Source organism: Bufo bufo, chromosome 3, assembly GCF_905171765.1.
Source record: "Bufo bufo chromosome 3, aBufBuf1.1, whole genome shotgun sequence".
Taxonomy (NCBI): domain Eukaryota; kingdom Metazoa; phylum Chordata; class Amphibia; order Anura; family Bufonidae; genus Bufo; species Bufo bufo.
In genome coordinates, this window is record NC_053391.1 from 623316477 (window position 1) to 623339804 (window position 23328).

Genomic DNA, 23328 nt, shown 5'->3' on the forward strand with positions numbered 1-23328 from the left:
TTATGCAGGGCTGCGAAATAAACATACGGATACCACGTGCTGTCCGCTCCTTTTGCAGCTCCATTGAAGTGAATGGGTCCGCATCAGACCCGCAAAAACTGTGTAACAGATGCGGATAAAAATACGTTTGTGTGCATGACCCCTAAGGCCTCTTGCACACGAACGTTGTGTGCCCGTGGCCGTATTGCGGCCTGCATACAGTGGGACACCGGCCCATGTGCACTCCGCAGCACGGATGCAGAGCCATTCACTTGAATGGGTCCGCAATCACGGAGATGCAGAACAGAAGCACGAATCGGAACCCCACGGAAACACTACGGAGTGCTTCCGTGGTGTTTCTGTCTGTGCCTCCGCACCGCAAAAAAATAGAACTTGTTCTATTTTTTTGCGGTGCGGACGGATCACAGACCCATTCAAGTTGAATGGGTCTCGATCCGTCCCGGCCGTCGCACGGATGTTGCCTGTGCGGTTCCCAATGCACAGAACGGACCCACAATGTTCGTCTGCAAGAGGCCTAAGTGTGAACACAGCATTAGATGCCCTAAGGGCTTTTATTTTTTCGTTGGAAGAAGAAATTTCATCCATACGATGCTTAAAAAAAGGTAGTCGTAGCTCTCCACCGAGGATTTCACACTTTGCATTGCAGAACGTGAAACCCACAGCCATTTCTGCAGCAAAATCCTGCAGTTTTTGCCACAGATCGGCGAAAAAATCTGCAGCAAACTTTACCACTGTATCTTACATCCCATGCGCACACGCTCTTATGGTGGCGCTCTGACTGTTCTTCGGCACCTCAACTTTGTTTTTAGGTTGTCTTTTTTAGGCCTTGTTCACACATCAGTGTTTGATCAGTGATTTCCATCAGAGACTGAGCGGGGCCCGCACTCGGCCTACTTGGTGACTGTGGCTATATCTTGTTGGTTTGAAGCAGGTGTAATGTTCACATGTGTACAACCCACGCACTTGTGTCCCTGCACATGACATTGCCACTTTAAGTAGAACTGTGCTGCTGCCCCTTTAAGCAGTGTTTGTTGCTGGTGCATGCTGGGACAGTGGGCGGTGTAGCAGAGCTGATGTAGGGAAAATCAGCTGCACAAGGTGTAGTGGTGACAGAGCAGTGACAAGACAGAGACGAGCGTGCACTTATACACCAACTGTAAGTATCACTCTGTGTGATGGGAGACCTGGGCAGGGGCAGCGGGGGCACATAATTTGGGGCACCTGTAGCTCACACCAGTACACGGACTACTGCGTCTACTACTGAGGAGTCTTGTGACAGCTTTATTCCAGTGACTTTTGTGGCCTCTGTATAGAGGCCACGGAGATCATGACTAGCCCCAGCATCCAGCAAGGCAGGGGTCATGTCCGGGTCACATATTCCAGCAAAACCTTATTGGTCACTCCTCCCTTGGCTCTTACCTTCAGTGTTAGGGTACTTTCACACATTTACTTTTCCAGCCCTGAGTTCCGTCCTAGGGGCTCAATACTGGAAAAGAACTGATCAGTTTTATCCCCATGCATTCTGAATGGAGAGCAATCCGTTCAGGACGCATCAGGAGGTCTTCAGTGAGGAAATACCGCAGCTGCGGTATTATCTCCGTCCAAAATTCCGGATCAGTTGCTGGATCTGGCATTAATTTACATTGAAATGTATTAGTGCCGGATCCGGCATTAAAAATACTGCAATGCCGGATCCGTTTCTCCGGATGATATCGGGAGTGACGGATTTGTTCTTGCAATGCATCTGTAAGACGGATCCGCATCCAGATCCATCTACAAATGCTGTCTGTTTGCATGCAGATTGCCGGTTCCGGCGACGGAACTCATTGCCGGATCACTCTGCCGCAAGTGTAAAAGTAGCCTTAGTCTTTCAAGGTGACAAGCCACCTCAACGCCTGAGCCCCAGCCCGGTACTCAGGGCTCAGAGGTCAAGAGTAGTGTTGAGCGAACTTGTGTTTTAAGTTCGGCGTCTAAAGTTCGAGTTCAGGTTATCAAAGTATCCCGTTATGGATTCTAAATTCCGTTATGGTCCGTGGTAGCGGAATCCATAACGGGATACTTCGATAACCCGAACCCGAACTACAAACACAAGTTCACTCAACACTAGTCAAGAGGCAAGAAGCCTGCTAGAAGAGATAAACGGCTGCCGGACAGGCAGACACCGGGGCACTTCTCCCCCCCCCCCCCCCCCCCCCCCCCCCCCCCCATCAGGTGTAGTATTTCCCTGCCAAACCAGTCCCCACGGGATGGTGAGAGTAGCTGCTGACATTCCTCACACTTAGAGCCTACTCCTTATAGCAATCATCCCCATCACAGCCCCCTCCCTCCCCTCCACATCAGGTCTAGTATGTCCCCACGGGATGGTGAGAATTCTGGAGTGGTTGCAGACACTTCTGGAGCCCAGCAGACAGACCCTGCTCCTCATAGCCAATCATCCTCACTCGCAGCCCCCTCCCTCCTGCCATGTTTCCAGAGCTCTCCTCCTCCTGTGCCCCGAGTTCATGAGTGCAGGGCCACTTACCAGCCAGCCCATGGCTGCATCCCGGTGCTACCCCCCCACCGCACAGTCCTGTACTCATTAACCCCAGCACTGCCAGCAATAGGCCTGAGGCAGCAATTTCCAGAGCCTCTTCTATAGGAAGTCCCATCCTAAGGACAGAAGTGAGCTGACAGTTGTCACGCATGTCACTAGTCCCCTCTGTAAACTGATCCCTTTGTTAGCCCATCACTTGTGCATCCCAGCACTGTTAACAGTAGGTCCCCTAAATCTGTGAGCCTTGCGGCTACACCTTCATAACCCCCATCTCTCCACCTGTATCATCAGCAAGAGGATCTACCGCAGATAGCTCCCGCTGTCGCACCTCTGCTCCCAGATCCCTTAGGCCTCAACCTCCTCTTTACTCACCAGTGTCCAGCCTCCGCAGCAATGCTTCACCTGCTCACCGTTCCGCTTCACGGCGGCTTCCACTCATTCGCCGGAGCCTTCCCAAGAATCTCTCTGCCACAGCGAGGGACATCACAAACATTGCGACTCCAGTTCAGCCGGTATTCGCCCATAAGAAGGTCACGGTCCAGAGTGTTCACTAGTTGAGTGTTACTGGGACTCGGCGTGGTGGTCACCGATAGTACACATAGCATTAAAAAAGTTTTCTGCCTCTCCAGCTAATGTACAGCACATAATCGCCTATTATTTAAATTTCAGCTATTCTTTTGCTACCCGGTGGCGGAGCAATTGGTAGACAGCGAGAGCCGGTCTTCCTCTATTTCGGGGGCCCCTGCTTGTTTGGTGTCACTGCTGAGCTGGTACCTGGTGAAGTAAAAGAAAAAATCTGGGCCCAACATTATGTAGATGTTTATTATTTAGTCGCCGGACAGAGAATCTGGATGAACCATTTACACGTCCAGGTGACTCGGAGGTAGACAAGTCTAATCTAAACAATCGAGAATTGGCTCAAGGCTTCTCTAAATTTGCCAGGACCCTCTGTGAGCGTTTCCCGGAATTGCCATCTTCCCCATTGTTTTCTTACCTGACATGATCTGGACGGTTGTTCATGCTAGGTTAGATATGACAAGCAGTTCCGCAGTATCCTTGGGATAGCCATGATGTCAACCAGTGACTTCTGGTAATGACTCCTAGTCGTCCTGCATCTAACACCTTTCCAGGAAGGGCTGGTGCAGACAGCGGAGCATCGGCCTACAGAGCCGATCCCAAGATATTAAACCTCCTGTTCCCACTGTGGGGATCACACCTAGCAGTGTGAAGCTTTGAGAATGCAAAACTGGCGACAGCAAAATCCGCGGCTCCTGCCCCCTCTCGTAGGGAGGACACCAGTGACCAGCCTAAGGATGGAACAGAGACTCGCCCATTATCCCAAAACTATCTGGGTTTTGGACTTTCACTCACTGCGACGACCCATCTTTTGCTAACAATGTGAATTCAGCCAAAGATCATCCAGAGGCGGTTGCAAAAAAATAAAAAAATAAAAACTTTTTGCAATTGGAAATCGCTCAGTTGAGTCAAAACTTCATTACTCTTCCTTTGATAGGGCGCTACTCGTATTGCGGCAAGCTGGTCAAGGAACATTGATGGCAAACCCGATCATTGAGTCGGCTTTCCATCTCTTGGCAGTTCACCATGAATGCTTCCACCTGTTTTTCCAGGGACACTACTACTATGATATGAGCTTACCAATGGGATGCTCTATATCCTGTTGCTACTTTGAAATATTTAGCTCTTTCTTACAGTTGGTGGTCTCAGAGGAGCCAGGACGCCCATCTTTACTGCATTATTTAGACTATTTCCTTTTCATAGGCCCAGCATTAGACACTTTCCGTCGCATGCTTGCTGAGATAAAAACAGAGGGTCCACCAACTGTCCTTACATTCTTAGGCATCGAAATCGATGCAGATAGGAAGGTATTTAGTTTACCCCAACAAACAGGCCTCCTGTCCCAAGTCCTGTCTTCCAAAAAGGCTACCCTTAGACAGGTTCAGTCCCTAGTAGCGCATCTCACATTTGCCAGCAGGTTGTTTCCGATGGGCAGAGCATTTTGCCGCAGGCTGTCTCTCGCTACTAAGGGAGTAAAGCAGCCGCACCATTTTTTTAAGGATTACAAAATCTATCAAGCAGGACCTTTCAGCGTGGCACTCCTTTCTGTCAGAATTTACTGGCGCCTCTTGCTGGCAGGAGCCTGAGATCCCAAATACCCATTTAGAACTCTTTACAGATGCAGCACAGGCATGGGGGGGCTACTTTTCAGGGTAAATGGTTTGCTACAGCAGTCGTGGGAAGGGTCACCATTGCTCCGTAATCTGACATGTATGGAGCTCTATCCCATAGTAGCAGCGGTCGTGGTTTGGGGAGAGGAGATGAGAAAAAGACACATAGTATTCTTGACAGACAATATTAGCGTGGTATACATCCTGAATAGGTCTACCTCATCCTCTCTCCCAGTCCTCGCCCGACTGCGCCATTTCATCCTCCGTTGCCTAGAGCTAAATCTCTGGTTTAGGGCAGAACATGTTCCCGGGGTAAGCCAATGATTTAGCAGACTCTGTCCAGATGACCAGGTTTCGCAGTCTGGCTCAACACGCGGAGCAGTCAGCAACTGCAGTGCCACCCTGCTTATGGAACATCGTTTCAGAGAATTGTTGAACCTGGTGAAGGAATCCATAGCTCCTACCACCTTCCGATCCCATTACAGTACCTGGCTGCGATGGCTCGATGTCACAAACACAGAACAGGGGGATACGGGATCATCATAACAGAGTAATCGCCACTCTAGGTCTATTGGAGGCCATGTGGTCTCAAAGAGCCTCTAGAAATAGTTCAGGGCTGGAAAAAATCCTCCTGCGCAAAAACAGACAAACGTTTACCAATTTCCCCTGCCATTTTGAATCGACTACTACTCGCTCTCTGATTCTTCTGAAACACTAATTTTTCCTTCTGCATTTACCCTTTTGCTTTTCGGGGCTTTTTGCATTAGCGACTTCATATCACTACGGACTGCTTTACAAGGCGGTTTACAAAAAGATGATGTCCTCCTATTTTTGGCTGCCGAAATCCAAAACGGATCAGCAGGGAAATGGCCGTATTGTCCCGTTATACACTATTGGAGGCGGTTGCTGCCCTGTTCACAACCTCCGTCAATATCTAAGTAGCAGACCCCCAACAAATGTCTCACTATTTATTCACAGGGACGCCTCAGCTCTTTCCTTATACCAATTCTGCCACATTCTGGCAGCCTGTTTTAGCCGGGCATGGCTGTAAAGATGCCTTTTTCACTACACATTCTTTTCGGATAGGAGCTGCCACCACGCCACGGTTTTTCTCTAAGGTTTGTCTGAAATAGAGATAAAAAATAAATAAAAAATTAGGTGGTTGGAAATCTAACCGATACAAATGCTATGTTCGTCCCAACCTTTTGTAATTTTAGGAACACCGCTTGTTCTGGATCATTGGACATTCTTTTGTGTACTGGGCCAGGAAGCGAGCAACTTGGGATTCCCTCTGTCTCAAGTACAGACTCCGTTGGTCCCAGAAGTAACTCGCATACAGAATCTTTGTCCTTCCCTCGTCATTCTCAATGTACATCTCGGGGGGCAATGACCTGGGCTCTCGGAAGAATGTCCAATTTATACACACCATAAAACAGATTTAGCCAGATGTTGTGCCCTAGTTAATGGCGTTCGCTGGTTTGGTTGAAAATATTTTCCAGACGACCTGGCCTGCGCCTAAAAACTATTTCGCCATGGAGAGGTGCCGTAAAAAAAAACTGAATTTGGGCAGTCTCAGCGTTTGTCCGGCATATTGGTGGTTTTTCCATTTGACATAGGGTGATTAAGGCTGCGTTCACACGGGCGAGATTTCCGCGCGGGTGTAATGCGGTAGGTGAACGTATTGCACCCGCACTGAATCCCGACCCATTCATTTCAATGGGGCTGTTCAGATGAGCGGTGATTTTCACGCATCACTTGTGCGTTGCGTGAAAATTGCAGCATGCTCTATATTCTGCGTTTTTCACGCAACGCAGGCCCCATAGAAGTGAATGGGGTTGCGTGAAAATCGCAAGCATCCGCAAGCAAGTGCGGATGCGGTGCGATTTTCATGCATGGTTGCTAGGTGACAGTCTATTCACTGTATTATTTTCCCTTATAACATGGTTATAAGGGAAAATAATAGCATTCTGAAAACAGAATGCTTAGTAGGTGATCAATTGAGGGTTAAAAAAAAATAATAAATTAACTCGCCTTCTCCTCTTGATCGCGTAGTTACCGGTCTCTTCTTTACTTCTTTAATGATGAGCTGTGGGCTAAAGGACCTGTGGTGATGTCAGATCACATGCTCCAATCACATGGTCCATCACCGTGGTAAAAGATCATGTGATGGATCATGTGATGACCGGAGTGACGTCACCAAAGGTCCTTTACCTGTAATTAATGCTCACCACAGGTCCTGTTCAGCAAAGGAGACAGAAGGAGATGCCGGGCTTTGCGATCAAGTGGACTAAGGTGAGTTAAATTATTTTTTATATTTTTTTTAACCCCTCCAGCGCTAGTTTACTATGCATTCTTTATTCAGAATGCTATTATTTTCCCTTATAACCATGTTATAAGGGAAAATAATACAATCTACAGAACACCGATCCCAAGCCTGAACTTCTGTGAAGAAGTTCGGGTTTGGGTACCAAACATGCCGATTTTTCTCACGCGAATGCAAAACGCATTACAATGTTTTGCACTCACGCTGAAAAATCGCGCATGTTCCCGCAACGCCCGTGTGAAAGAGGCCTTAAATTGATGCAAAATAACTGAGCATAAGGCATGCTTAAAATACAGAAAAACGGAAAACGAAGCGGTGATGTACAGTATATGTATGAAGACATTCTGAGAAAAGCACTTTTTACTCTGTTCATATCGTTTAATCATTAACAAGGTTTCGTACCGGATTATGTGTCGGCTCCGTTGCCAGTTCCAGCCGGTACCTTGTTTTTGAGCATCTGCTCTCCTTCTCCAGGATCTCTCTGTAGGACGTTGTTCCCATGAAGGATTGATATGAAATCAATCCAGTGGCCAGGAGAAGGCTGGATTGTACTTCTGTCACCAAGATGACTGGTCATTATTATTATTATCTTTTTTTTACAATTTTATTATTATAGAGGTTTATTATGTAACACAGCATATGATGACATCACTCGCATGCAGTTTACCCTCTCAATGCCTTTATTACACCATTATTTATTACATTATTATGCAACTAGCGTGATACAATGGGGCAGGTCTACGGCTGCTGTCATAGGGACAGGTTTTTGTGCAGTGTAAAAACTAATTTGGAGTAATTTATCAAAGACAAGCGCTTTACACTTGCCCTTGATATCCGTGTGCGCAGCCGGAGGGTGCACTTAATTAGTGACGAGGCGCCTCCTCCGGCAGTCTGTGCGTCTAGACTGAAATGTACTCCGGACTCGACTCTCAATTTTGGGTGTCATTTACTGATGGCCTCTCCCCCACCACTTCCCCTTTTCAGAAAATGACTAGGGTAGCGTACTAATGAGACTTGTGCCCAAATGTAGAAGCAGTGGCATGCAAAAAGTTGCAACCGCAAAAAAAAAAAAATTTGCGTCAGGTTCCGGTGTAGGGGGTCAAAGCAAAATGACCTCCATTGTCATTAATCTGTGTAATATCTGAGACCTCTCTTTGTTACATGGCTACACCCATGACGTTCCTCTGTAATGTCCCTTAGGGCTACGTTCACACTTGCGTTGTTATTTTCCGGTATTGAGATCCGGCAGAGGATCCCAATATCGGGAAAAAAACATTTCCGTTTTTAGCCCTCATGCATTCTGAATGGAAAGAGATCCGTTCGGGATGCATTGGGATGTCTTCCGTTCCAGCAGAATTTTATTTTGTGACCGGATACAAAACCGCTACAAGCTGTGGTTTTATATAAACCTATAATGTTGTAAAAGAACAAACAACAAAAGAATGCCCAAAATATTCCAAAAATATAATTTATTTAATTGTAATAAATATATCGGCTGCGGTTTTATGTCCGGTCATAAAAATGTTAAAAAAAAATAAAGATCTGGCACCGAAAACAATGTAAGGCCTCCTGCACACGACCGTATGGCTTTTTCAGTGTTTTGCGGTCCGTTTTTCACGGATCCATTGTTCCGTTTTTTGTTTCTGGTCCGTTTTTCCGTATGGCATATACAGTATACAGTAATTACATAGATAAAATTGGGCTGGGCGTAACATTTTCAATAGATGGTTCCGCAAAAAACGAAACTGAAGACATACGGGTGCATTTCAGTATGTGTTCTGTTTTTTTGCGGACCCATTGACTTGAATGGAGCCATGGAACGTGATTTGCGGGCAATAATAGGACATGTTCTATCTTTAAACGGAACAGAAATACGGAAACTGAATGCATACGGAGTACATTGCGTATTTTTTGCGGAACCATTGAAATGAATGGTTCCGTATACGGACTGTATACGGAACGCAAAAAACGGCCAGTAAACGGGGAAAAAAACGGTCGTGTGCAGGAGGCCTAAGTCAATGGTGATAGATCCGTTTTTTTGCGAGCTAAAAACTGTTACCCTTTGACTTGCAATGTATTTAGTTTTAGTTTCTGTTTTGATTTCACACAACCACATCCTAACGGAACGGATGCATCCTGCAAAACCAAAACGGATCCATTTAATTCCTGTATTGAGATCCGGAATTACAAATGCAAGTGTGAAAGTAGCCTTAAATATAAAATTGCAAGCAGGAGCGTAACTACCATAGCGGCAGACCGTGCGACTGCAATGGGGCCCAGTTGGGATCACCCCCTCCTTTACTGGAGGTGAAAACTTGGTCAGGACTCTACCCTATAAGGGTCCATTCACACGTCCTCAAAATGGGTCCGCATCCGTTCCACAATTTTGCGGAACGGGTGCAGACCCATTCATTTTCAATGGGGCCGGAATGTGCTGTCCGCATCCGCACTTCCGCTTCCGTAAAAAAACAGAACATGTCCTATTCTTGTCCTCAATTGCGGACAAGATAAGGCATTTTCTATGAGAGTGCCGGCGATGTGCGGTCCGCAAATTGCGGAATGCACATTGCCAGTGTCCGTGTTTTGCGGATCCGCAGAACACTTACGGACGTGTGAATGGAGCCTAAAGGAACAACTTTTAGCAAATGATGCAGTGGGAAAATGGCCCAAGGGTCATTAAAAGGAGTTAGATGGAAACCCTTCTGTCCTGTGGGGGGTCCTGGTTTGATCCTTGCTGTGGGGCCCTTACTTCTCTGTGTACACCACTGGTAGCAAGTTTCATATTCCAACAATTGTGACTCCTCTGCCCCAGTCCTATTCTTCTGTTAACCCCTACCCATTGCAAAATGTATACAGCGATTATATGAACAGAATATAGAGAGTACTCGGGCCCCTTTCACATCATGTGGACAGATATCTGTATGAGCAGTCGGCTCCCATGCTAAATGTTTGGACGATGCAGCATTAACCCCTTATTGTACACCATAGCAGACATTCACTCTGGGTTTACAATGGCCATTCATTTCTGAAAGCCGCTGTTGTAATTGCACGTGATCAGGGGTAACAATTGTGGACTTGCATGAGCTTTCACATTGTCACAAGCTTGGCCTGGCGCATAGCCAGATGGGAGTGATTATCCTGCTGTGAGCCAGTCTGCTGAGTGATGGGACGAGGTGGACTATTGCCATGTATTTCAACATCCATAAACTTTCTTCTACTTTTCAGATGCAACATTCCAGTCACGACTCAGTGTGTGCACAGATCTAGTGTATATTTATACCAGCGTGTCCGGGACCGGGTATTATAGAAAGCCCCTTGTCATAGAAATATTCAGGTTTTATTTAAAGGATATTTTGGGATTTTATTTTAAAATGCTCCAGTCAATTCCTGGGTGACGTGCCGCACATTGTGCACGTGGTCAGGGCCGTCTTTAATATTGATTGGATCCTGGGCAAGAATTTACTTGGGCCCCCTGGATCCCACCTTCCCACACCCTAGCATGTGGCCACTAGAGGTGTTCCTTGGCAGTAATGTAAATACTGCCTTTTTTTCTGAAAAGGCAGTGTTTACATTAAAAAGCTTGCAGAGACATGTTATAGACACCAGAACTACTACGTTTAGCTGTTGTGGTTCTGGTGACTATAGTGTGCCTTAATATAGAGGGGGGGAAAAAAAGAATCTGCACAAAAGTATCAAATAAAATGGCTGTATCATTATTCTAAAAATCAAAAAAGCACAACTTCTGACACAAATACATAGGGCCAGATTTATCATTACACTTACATTTTACTCCACTTTTAAATATGTCCAAAGTCACTTTTGGCTAAGTCAGATTTACCGTATTAATGGTCCTTTAAGGCCTCATGCACACGACCGTTGTTTTGGTCCACATCCGAGCCGCAGTTTTTGCAGCTTGGATGCGGACCCAGTCACTTTAATGGGGCCGCAAAAAATGCGGACAGCACTCCGTGTGCTGTCCATATCCGTTGCGCCATTGTCACGGTGGGGAGTGGGGGCAACCCCCCACCGTGCGGTGTCAAAGGGTAAAAGGGGATCAGCCTGGCCAAAAGGAGTAATAAGGGAGCAGGTTACCTCCTACAGCGTCCCTAATCCTCTCCCTGACTCCTCACTGTATGAGTGGACCCCAATGGTAGGACGACTCATACTCAGGATTCCTAGAGACCCTAAGTCGCCCTGGTAATCCCTCACCAAGGAGCAGGGAAGAGACGACATGTTCATCCCAGTAATGGAGGAACAGGAGTCTCTATCTGAGGCCAGGCTGCAAGGAAAGGGGAACACCTACAGCATAAGGAGATGGCAGGTAAGCGAAACCAATAACTCACTTACCTGCCACGGACACACTGACTGGAACCCGTGCACAAGTGCTGCTGTCCACACCAACATTAAAGGACGCAGCACACACCACAAACCACACAGAAACCTGAGACAACCATAGCTGCAATAAACATGAGACAGGGGAATATCTAGTAAACATGCTGGACACCAAACCCCACCAGACAAGTAACACCAAACTAGACATACAAACACCCTGAACATAACCCACTCTATACAAATAGGGACAGGAAGGGAAGGAGACACCGGGATAACATTGATGACCACAAGGGTGGCCCTCACTGGACAGATGGAACACCCTAGACTGGAGCAGAGCTCCAGCACCAACGACAGCTGAAGTACAACTGACTCCAGCCAGGCAGCAACAGTGTCACAGCGTACACCATAGGCCGTGACATCCGTTTTGTGGTCCGCCAAAAATATATAACCTGTCCTATTCTTGTCCGTTTTGCGGACAAGAATAGACAGTTATATCAATGGCTGTCTGTGCCGTTCCGCAAATTGCGGAACGCACACAGACGCCGTCCGTGTTTTCCGGATCTGCTATTTGCGGACCACAAAACGCACAACGGTCGTGTGCATGAGGCCTAATACTGTGATAAATGTGGTTTGGTTTGACGGTAGCAGTTTATCCCTCAGTAAGCGGCTTTACAAAAGTCGCGCGTCCTTACAAAAAAGTTGCATGTTCTATTAAAAAGTCGCATAAGATAAGCATGGTCCTCACTGGAGTGAAATTGCGCAATTTTTTGCGACTTTTTAAATTGTCGCAATAGTAAATCTGTCTAGAGATTCATTTACATAAGAAAACACGCCCACTTTCAGAAAACTGGCAAGCATAGCGCAGAGCCAATAAGTCTCTAATTTTTGTGCAGTTTTAGCGATTGCGCAAAAATTTGCAACTTTTTTTCACTCCATTACTTTGACTTGAGCTAATGATAAATTAGATAGTATTTTTCAGATAACTTTTTTTTTTTTGCAATGTGCAGATAGTACTGTACTACTAACCCCTCCAACCACCCAGCACCCTTAGGCTCCATTCACATGTCCGCAAAATGTGTCCGCATCCTTTCCGCAATTTTGCGGAAAGGATGCGGACCCATTCATTCTCTATGGGGACGGAATGTGCTGTCCGCATCCACATTTGCGGATCCGCACTTCCGCATCCGTGCTTCCGTTTCCGCAAAAAAATATAACATGTCCTATTCTTGTCCGCAATTGCGGACAAGAACAGGCATATTCTATTATGTCGGCAATGTGCGGTCCGCAAAATGCGGAACGCACATTGCCGCTTTCCGTGTTTTGCTGATCCGTGACTCTGTGTATCCGCAAAACACATTGCAGACGTGTGAATGGAGCCTAACTCACATAAAACAAGTAATATATAATATAGCTGACAGTGAATTACTGCAAATACTTACAGTTCTGAAGACTCCAGCAGGCTCTGGGCAGCTGGGCTCAGGGCTGGAAGTGCGCCTCGGCTCACCCTAGCGTTGCAGTGCTGACGTATATAAGTTCGTATATGTCTGTAGTCTGGCCTTAGTGGATTATGGGCAGTGCCAACGTTCATAATCCCTAAAACAGTGCCAGCCAGAGAAAAATACTTCTCTCTATGCTCCTGCGCCTCTCTGTTCCTTTTTAACCCCTTAAGGACCTCTACCGTACATATATGGTCCCTAAACATGGCGCCCGCTCGCATGTGTAGCTGGTGCCATAGCCGCCAGGTTTCTGCTATTTTAAGTCGCACGGTTCCGATCCGGTAGCAGTGTTCCCCGACTGAGATCGGGGAACCTGTTACATTACTAAAATAGCCGCATGCCGCATAGCCGCATGCGAAAATTCCCATACAATTTAAAATATAACAACAATATTAACGGCAAGTGGCGTATTGTCACTTCAACTACCCAATAACTACAACTACCCACTTTTATAAAAAGTGATCAAAAAGTCGCACACACTTCAAATTAGTATCATTGAAAAGAACAGACAACGTCCTGCAAAACATGAGCCCTCACACAGTCCCGCACACATAACTACAAAAAAGTTATAGGGGACAGAATATGGTTATAAATTAGTTTTTGTTTTTTTCCTCAAGGTTTTAAAAAAAAAAATTCAGTATTAAACCACAAGAAAAATTCTACAAGTGTGGTATCGTTGTAACCATACTGACCTGGAGAATAAAGATAACGTGTCAATTTTACCGCATAGTGTACATTGCGTTTTTTCCCAATTCTACCGCATTTGGAAAAAAAATTCTGCTTCCTACTACATGGTATGCAACCGTAAATGGTGCCATTAGAAAGTACAACTTGTCCCTCAAAAAATAAGCCCTCATAAGGCTATGTGAATGGAAAAATAAAAAAGTTAGGACTATGGGAAGGCGGGGAGTGAAAAACAAAAACGCAAAAATGGAAAATCCCCCGATCCTTAAGGGGTTAACGAGGTACAATCATAAATAAACTGTACACACGATAAGATAGTAATAGCCGGACTTGGGGGCGTAGCCTTTAGGGGAGGTGAACATGACGGGGGGGCTGGTTTGAGGGAGCCCCCAGGGAAGGTAATTGGCTAGTTTAAGTTATGGGGTTAAATAGTCGAGGGTCGAGGGAGCAAGGGGTTAAATAGTCGAGGGTCCGGTGAAGAAGGAGGCCATTTTATGGTGAATCAGAGCTCCCACCCTTCTTTCCTTTTATGGAGACTGAGCCGAAGGGATGGAGGAGGCGGAGGGGAGGGAGGGGGTGGGGATCATGGGTCTAAATTTGTCACGGCGGCTGTAGTGGTGGGAGGTCCTTGAATTTGGAGAGATTCAGGTGACGAGGATGGGAGGGCTCCACAGTTGGGGCTGGACTCCAATGGCTGGTGGTCGGTTGTGGTGGAATTTGGGCAAGCCAAATATGGGGAACGGGCTGGGGCTGGGGGGTGGAGGGGGGGGCTAGCGGCTAGTAATTAATAGATCAAGGAGGGCGAGTGGAGAATAACCAATACCCCGTCAAGCAAAAATTTACTTATATTCTAACCCATGCCGACATTTGCCTGGTCCCTCTCCAGTCTCTGCTCATGCCGATGCAGTGGCGGCATCTCACGTGAGACTGCAGCGGTAACATCAGTGAGGAATAAACAAGGACCGTCTGGGAATCGGTAACATTTTTATGGGTGTGGAAAACCCATAGCGTTTCTTTATCCTTCCCTCCATATTGGAGTGGCGCCTCTCTCTTCTACTTCCTGGCTCCGTTGCAGGAGGAAAGCTGTTAACGGTGAATTCCCATCTTCTAATATTGTGGTTTATTGCCAGGATGCTCCCTAACCTCCTACACTTTGGGGGAGATTTATCAAAACTGGTGAAAAGGAAAACTGGCTTAGTTGTCCCTAGCAACCAATCAGATTCTAACTATCATTTTTCATTTTTAATAAATCTCCCCTAATTTTATGCGGCAGTTTTTTGGATCCAGCAGAAAGGAGAAATAGATGTCCTTCCTTTCTATTTCTAAGCCTTCTTCTTTCCAACTAGTGTTGAGTGAAGCTAGCTTCTGATGTTACAGCCGAAGTCGCTTCGTTCATAGCCTCGAATTAATACTGTATGGAGATCCGTCTCTGTACAGTATTAGAAAGTATGGGCTCCGAAGAGCCGAAGTTATTCTCGAAGTCATGCGTGACCTCACTGAATAACTTCGGTAATTGATTTTTACAGTGGAAAACCACTTTAAAACTTAAAACCGAAAATCGACTTCAGTTCTGACTGGTACCTCCGAAGGAGAGTTTGGTTTCAAGTTTTAAAGGGGTTTTCCACTTTAAAAATCAATTACCGAAGTTATTCAGCGTAGTCACGCATGACTTCGAGAATAATTAACTTCGTCTCTTCGGATCCCATATATTTTAAGGGTCCATTCACATGTCCGCATCCGTTTCACAATTTTGTGGACTTTCCAGAGGTTGGACATATTAAACCGCCATATACTGTAAGTGAACTGAACAAAGCAATATGGGGGGAATTTATCATTCCTGACATGCCAATTTTTGTGCATAATAAAGTCGAAAACATCATGTTTGCCTTTTTTTGTGTGTGTTTGCAAGTGGAGCCTCTCCGGTGCCCACACCACTTAAAAATAGGAGGGCTTGCCGAGGGAGGGAAGAGCAGGCCTAGTTCAGTTATCTTTATTTGCACCATTTCCGGTGTAAATGAAAGCAAAAAATTTTGTTTAGGCTTTCGAACTGCGCCTAATATGTTATGAGACCTGCACCTCATCATAAATGAGGAGCATCTTCCTGCAGGGGGATCGGAAACCGGTGTAAAACGCTGGTCTGTGATAAATCTCCCCCTAAGTTTCTTCAGGGTCAAAGCCAAATTGTGTTACTCAAAGTGATCTCCGGAGACCGGTTGAGCAATTGATATCCAATATGGTGATCTACTGAGCGCGTAATACAGATGATTTATGGCTCGACTCTCATCAGCTTGTACAAGGATAGGGAACATTTGAGGAGACGTTGGCAAATTGAGCTTCAAGTAAAAAAAAAACAAGCGGTGTTCACGTTCCCATGACTAGAGCAGCTGACGCTCTCCCTGGGTTACTAGATGACAATGTACACATGGAATAACTTAACATTTAGATCAATGCAAAATAATAGAATTAAAATATTGGATCTTATAAGTCACAAGGCACGCGGGGATCCTGGGCTTCTGAACGTGAATTCCTGTATAGATTGTTAATAAGTCTAGATGGTAACATGCTTTCTGTTAAAGGGAACCTGTCAGGTTGAACGCAGTGTCTGATCTGCAGGTTTTAGAGCAGGAGGAGCTGAGCAGACTTGTATATAGTTTTTATTGGAAAAGATTCAGTAAAACCTGTATTTTATACATTTAAATTCCTGCTCATTCTGGGCTTTGAAGTCCAGGGGGCGGTCTTATCAGTGATTGACAGCTATCTCTGTATACACTGATAGGACCGCCTCCCTGACTTCAAAGCGCAGAATAAGCAGGAATTTAAATGTATAAAATACAAGTTTTACAGAATCTTTCCCCAGAAAACTGTCAGTCTGCTCAGCTCCTCCTGCTATATAACAGTGCCTGCAGCTCAGACACCGTGTTCACTATGACAGATTCCCTTTAAACCTGTAAGGCTCGCTGTTTACAAGCAGATTTTTCTCACTAGCTCTGATGTACCGTCACCTACAGAATATGAAAAATCATCTCTCATACAATGTAATATGTAATTATTAGTGCACATGTAGCAATTATCCAACATAATCATATGTATACAGTGTACTCCTACATGGTGTACTCACTCCTTATACGGTGTACTCACGCCTCATAGACAGGGGCGTAACTACCATAGCGGTAGACCAGGCGACTGCTGTGGGGCCCAGGGCAAGAGGGGCCCGAGTCGTAGTTGGGACTATCTCCTCTTCTACTGGAGGTGAAAACTTGGTCAGGACTTTACCCTCTAAAGGAACAACTTTTAGCAAATGAGGCAGTGGAAAAATGGCCCAAGGGTCATTGAAAAGGGTTTAGGCAGAAACCTTTTTGTCCTGCGTGGGAGGCCCGGTTTGATCCTTGCTATGGGGCCCTTACTTCTCTATGTACGCCACCGCTCATACATATACAGTGTACTCACTACTCATACATATAGTGTACTCACTCCTTATACATACCGTATACAGTGTACTCCTCATACATACCGTATACAGTGTACTCATACATACTGTATACAGTGTACTCACTCCTCATACATGTACAGTAAGAAAATGAAAATTGCAGCAAAAATTATAGGTATGTATAATAGCACCATATATCAGAAAACCAATGTTATAACAAAAAAGCCCTATAGCAAGTGCTATGTCTAAAGTTAAGCCCATGCTGTACTCGTACATACAGTAATAATGGATATATATTATATACAAACATACACAGTAAACTCTTGACTATACAGTACACACAAGCTTCGGGATCTGCTAGCAATCTAATGGCCTTGGGGTGGCCATACTGCATAGATATTTCTGGCTGCTGATTTACGTACAGTCAGGCTATCCTCAGGGTTGCTGGCCTAGTTATGTAGGGGATGGACAGGTTGTGTTTCTTGTCCAGTCCTTTGTGTCACTGGAGACGAGCAGCACTTGAGGTTCACGACACGAGACCAACCTGACTGTAATAATGTGTGTGGGGGGGGGGATCAAAAAGCTTGGATTTTTCTTAGGCTTTATTCACACAGGGGGTAATAGTGTTTCAGAAAGGAAAACTGTACGCTCATACATGCTGCATCACTGCCAGTTTGACTATAGATATCCTTATTGATTCTTCTTCTCCCAGAGATAAGCGGCGCCTGGCAACAGCTTTTCTCCTTCAGCTCAATGTTACATTTACAACATTTAATGGTGTAATTTACAGCAGGATAAATCACTGATCAGGAGCTGTTTCCCACCCAGTCTATTAAATACAGACTTATTAGTGCATTTTTATCAGCTTATAATTATAGCAATCACCACAAAACTAAAGGCAGTGTACTGAGACCCTGTAGTCTTGTGTATACCGTATCAGAAGCAGGGCGTCCTGTGTAAGAATTAAAGTGATTTGTAAGCTGTAATTTGCTGTTACATAATCGCTTTGTTCTAATCTGCAGAGCGGGGGTTATGGTGAGTGTGTGCTGTCAACGGTTTTATAGTGGATATGTCTACATAATGCTCATATTATATCCGATTGTGTAATACAAATCATGCTAAGAAAGCAAATCAAAGCAAATATAAAACTTGCACATAATGCACTAGACCAGGGGTCCTCAAACTTTTTAAACCGGGGGCCACTTCACTGTCTCTCAGACCATTGGAGGGCCGGACTATATTTTTTAAAGGGGTATTCCCATCTTGGACAATAGGGGAATATCGTTAGGTGCAGGTCCCACTGCTGGGACCCGCACCTATATAGAGAACGGAGCCCCGAAAGTGAATGGGAGTGTACTGCGCATGCACTGCCCATGCTCCCATTCATTTCTATGAGGCTGGCGGAAATAGCTGAGCCAGCGCTCGGCTATTTTCGGCAGCCCCATAGAAATGAATGGACGGCGGCTGCTTATGCGCAGTGCGCCCTCCTTCACTTTCGGGGCTCTGTTCTCTATATCAGTGCGGGTCCCAGCGGTGGGACCTGCACCTATAGGACAATGGGGGCAGTGTGGACAGTTACCTCTTGCAGGCTTTTCTATTCAGACCAGCTCAGTCCCTGATGGGGTTCTGTTATATCTCCCTATATAACGGGCCAAATTGATACGTTCTAAATCCGAACACTGAAAAGGAAACACTTATCAAATCTTAGTATTTCTATCAAGGAGACCCCTTTAATCAGTAATCTATTTTACACTTCAGTTGACGTTCTGGTTTGGAATGGCTATATAAGCAGGAAGATCCTTTCCATGGGACAACCATGACACTAAAATAGGATCTTCCTGCTTATATAGCCATTCCAAACCAGAACCCCCACTTACAGGCCTCTGCCCCCCCACGTGGACACTTACCTCTTGCAGTCTTTTCTATGAAGACAAGATCAGTCCCTGACGGGGTTCTCCCTATATAACGGACGGGGTTCTCCCTATAACACGGACGGGGTTCTCCCTATATAACGGGCCTAAAAGGAAATGCGTATATAAGTAGGATGCTTTTTTTTTTATCATGGTTGCCCCATGGAAAGAAAACTGGCAGTTGGCTGGATTGGCATGCTCTCAATTGTTTCCCAAAGAGACTTGGATAATGAAATATCAGGCTGCAAGTCTGCATGTCAATAGGTCAGATTCTGACCTATTGAAATGCAGACTGGCACCCTGATATTTCATTATCCAAGTGTCACTCTGACTGACCTGTTGACAGGCAGACTGGCATTTTGTTATCCAAGTCTCTTTGAGTATGAAATGAGAGCATGCCAACCCAGCTAACTGCCCGTTTTTTTTTTTTTCCACTGTCACAGTGGCCGCCATTTTCATGTCCCCCACAGACAAGTGGCCGCCATTTTCATGTCCCCCACAGACAAGTGGCCGCCATTTTCATGTCCCCCACAGACAAGTGGCCGCCATTTTCATGTCCCCCGCATCGGCCCCGCCACCCCCGCATCGGCCCCGCCACCCCCCCCATTGTAAAAAATGCCCACCACACACTGTCTCCCCATTGTTAATATTAAAATGTTAAGTGCCACACTGACGCACCCACAGTTGTCCAGGCTGTCCCTGAGCCTGAGGCTTCTTCTCTCTGCTCCGGGCGGTGATATGAGAAGCAGAGAGCGGGCGGCGGCGGCGCTAACTCACTAACTGCAGGTCACGCGCCTGCGTCGCCTGAGAGGAGCAGGCGAGTGACGTCAGTGAGCAGTCACGTAGCGCCGGAGCAGAGCTGACATCGGAGGGAGGGAGCCAGGGCGCAGGAGGAGGAGAGCAGAGGTGCGCAGGCCCTGAGCATGCTTAAAGGTTAACTGTTAAACAGACCCGGCGGGCCGGATCAGATTCCTCGGCGGGCCGCATGTGGCCCGCGGGCCGTAGTTTGAGGACCCCTGCACTAGACCAACAATTAATAGAGTAAACCATTGCTTTATAAATAGATAAAATAAACCTAAAACAACATATAAAAGGGACATACCTTAGATAACAAATTGACACAAAGGTACTACATAATATAACTGCACATAAGGTACCCTGACGGCTATTCCCACAGCCATAGGAGAAGCTTTGAGAGCAAAACCTACATCAGGGTGTCCAGTGCTTCAGTCGGAATATTTGGTGTGTGTGTGTGTGTGTGTGTGTGGGTGTAAAATATATATATACAAAAAAAGTAGCAGCACACTACTAAATGCACTAAGAATGGGTGAACAGGTGAATGTGTGAACAGGGTCAAATACAGTTGCAAGAAAAAGTATGTGAACCCTTTTGGAATGATATGGATTTCTGCACAAATTGGTCATAAAATGTGATCTGATCTTCATCTAAGTCACAACAATAGACAATCACAGTCTGCTTAAACTAATAACACACAAAGAATTAAATGTTACCATGTTTTTATTGAACACACCATGTAAACATTCACAGTGCAGGTGGAGAAAGTATGTGAACCCTTGGATTTAATAACTGGTTGAACCTCCTTTGGCAGCAATAACTTCAACCAAACGTTTCCTGTAGTTGCAGATCAGACGTGCACAACGGTCAGGAGTAATTCTTGACCATTCCTCTTTACAGAACTGTTTCAGTTCAGCAATATTCTTGGGATGTCTGGTGTGAATCGCTTTCTTGAGGTCATGCCACAGCATCTCAATCGGGTTGAGGTCAGGACTCTGACTGAGCCACTCCAGAAGGCGTATTTTCTTCTGTTTAAGCCATTCTGTTGTTGATTTACTTCTATGCTTTGGGTCGTTGTCCTGTTGCAACACCCATCTTCTGTTGAGCTTCAGCTGGTGGACAGATGGCCTTAAGTTCTCCTGCAAAATGTCTTGATAAACTTGGGAATTCATTTTTCCATCGATGATAGCAATCCATCCAGGCCCTGACGCAGCAAAGCAGCCCCAAACCATGATGCCCCCACCACCATACTTCACAGTTGGGATGAGGTTTTGATGTTGGTGTGCTGTGCCTCTTTTTCTCCACACATAGTGTTGTGTGTTTCTTCCAAACAACTCAACTTTGGTTTCATCTGTCCACAGAATATTTTACCAGTACTACTGTGGAACATCCAGGTGCTCTTGTGCAAACTGTAAACGTGCAGCAATGTTTTTTTTGGACAGCAGTGGCTTCCTTTGTGGTATCCTCCCATGAAATCCATTCTTGTGTAGTGTTTTACGTATCGTAGATTCGCTAACAGGAATGTTGGCATATGCCAGAGACTTTTGTAAGTCTTTAGCTGACACTCTAGGATTCTTCTTCACCTCATTGAGCAGTCTGCGCTGTGCTCTTGCAGTCATCTTTACAGGACGGCCACTCCTAGGGAGAGTAGCAGCGGTGCTGAACTTTCTCCATTTATAGACAATTTGTCTTACCGTGGACTGATGAACATCAAGGCTTTTGGAGATACTTTTATAACCCTTTTCAGCTTTATGCAAGTCAACAATTCTTAATCGTAGGTCTTCTGAGATTTCTTTTGTGCGAGGCATCATTCACATCAGGCAATGCTTCTTGTGAAAAGCAAACCCAGAACTGGTGTGTGTTTTTTATAGGGCAGCTGTAACCAACACCTCCAATCTTATCTCATTGATTGGACTCCAGTTGGCTGACACCTCACTCCAATTAGCTCTTCGAGATGTCATTAGTCTAGCGGTTCACATACTTTTTCCACCTGCACTGTGAATGTTTACATGGTGTGTTCAATAAAAACATGGTAACATTTAATTCTTTGTGTGTTATTAGTTTAACCCCTTAAGGACTCAGCCCTATTTCACCTTAAGGACTTGGCCATTTTTTGCAAATCTGACCAGTGTCACTTAAAGTGCTGATAACTTTAAAACGCTTTGACTTATCCAGGCCATTCTGAGACAGATATTGTACTTCATGACACTGGTAAAATGAAGTCCAAAAAAATAATTTTTATTTATAAAAAAAAAATACCAAATTTACAAAAAAAATTTAAAAAATTGCAAATTTCCAAGTTTCAATTTCCCTACTTCTAGAATACATAGTAATACCTCCAAAAATAGTTATTACTTTACATTCCCCATATGTCTACTTCATGTTTGGATCATTTTGGGAATGATATTTTATTTTTTGGGGATGTTACAAGGCTTAGAAGTTTAGAAGCAAATCTTGAAATTTTTTCAGAAATTTTCAAAAACCCAATTTTTAGGGACCAGTTCAGGTCTGAAGTCACTTTGCAAGGCTTACATAATAGAAACCACCCCAAAATGACCCTATTCTATAAACTACACCCCTCAAGGTATTCAAAACTGATTTTACAAACTTTGTCAACCCTTTAGGTGTTCCACAAGAATTAATGGAAAATAGAGATACAATTTCAAAATGTAACTTTTTTGGCAGATTTTCCATTTTAATAATTTTTTTCCAGTTACAAAGCAAGGGTTAACAGCCAAACCAAACTCAATATTTATGGCCCTGATTCTGTAGTTTACAGAAACACCCCATATGTGGTCGTAAACCGCTGTACGGGCACAGAGCAGGGCGCAGAAGGAAAGGAATGCCATACGGTTTTTGGAAGGCAGGTTTTGCTGGACTGTTTTTTTTTTTTTTGTTTTTTTTTTTTACACCATGTCCCATTTGAAGTTCCCCTGATGCACCCCTAGAGTAGAAACTCCAAAATAGTGACCCCATTTTAGAAACTACGGGATAGGGTGGAAGTTTTGTTGGTACTAGTTTAGGGTACATATGATTTTTGGTTGCTCTATATTACACTTTTTGTGAGGCAAGGCAACAAGAAATGGCTGTTTTGGCACCGTTTTTATTTTTTGTTATTTACAACATTCGTCTGACAGGTTAGATCATGTGATATTTTTATAGACCAGGTTGTCACGGACGCTGCGATACCTAATATGTATACTTTTTTTTTTTTTTATGTAAGTTTTACACAATGATTTAATTTTTTAAGCAAAAAAAATTTTTTTGTGTTTCCATAGTCTGAGACCCATAATTTTTTCAGTTTTTGGGTGATTACCTTGGGTAGGGTATGATTTTTGCGGGATGAGATGACTGTTTTATTAGTACTATTTTGGGGTGCGTGTGACTTTTTGATCGCTGTTGTACTTTTTGTGATGTAAGGTGACAAAAAAATTGTTTATTTAGCACAGTTTTTTTTTATTTTTTACGGTGTTCATCTGAGGGGTTAGGTCATGTGATATGTTTATAGAGCCGGTCGATACGGACACGGCGATACCTAATATGTATATATTTTTTTCTCCTATTTTTTACCAATTTTTTTTTTACTTTTATTTTGGGAAAATGACGTTTTTGTTTATTTTTACTTGAAACTTTAAATTTTTT

At 44.8% G+C, this 23328-nt stretch overlaps 1 protein-coding gene across 1 annotated transcript in view; it reads left to right on the plus strand.

Annotated features, from left to right (window-relative positions):
• The first annotated feature begins 1054 nt into the window (after positions 1-1054).
• The window catches only part of SPART (spartin), a 60316-nt gene continuing 38042 nt past the window's right edge, over positions 1055-23328 (plus strand). Inside the window, exon 1 of the mRNA XM_040426109.1 lies at positions 1055-1156. The gene's annotated coding sequence lies outside the window, so the exon portion shown is untranslated. The remainder of the gene's footprint in view (positions 1157-23328) is intronic.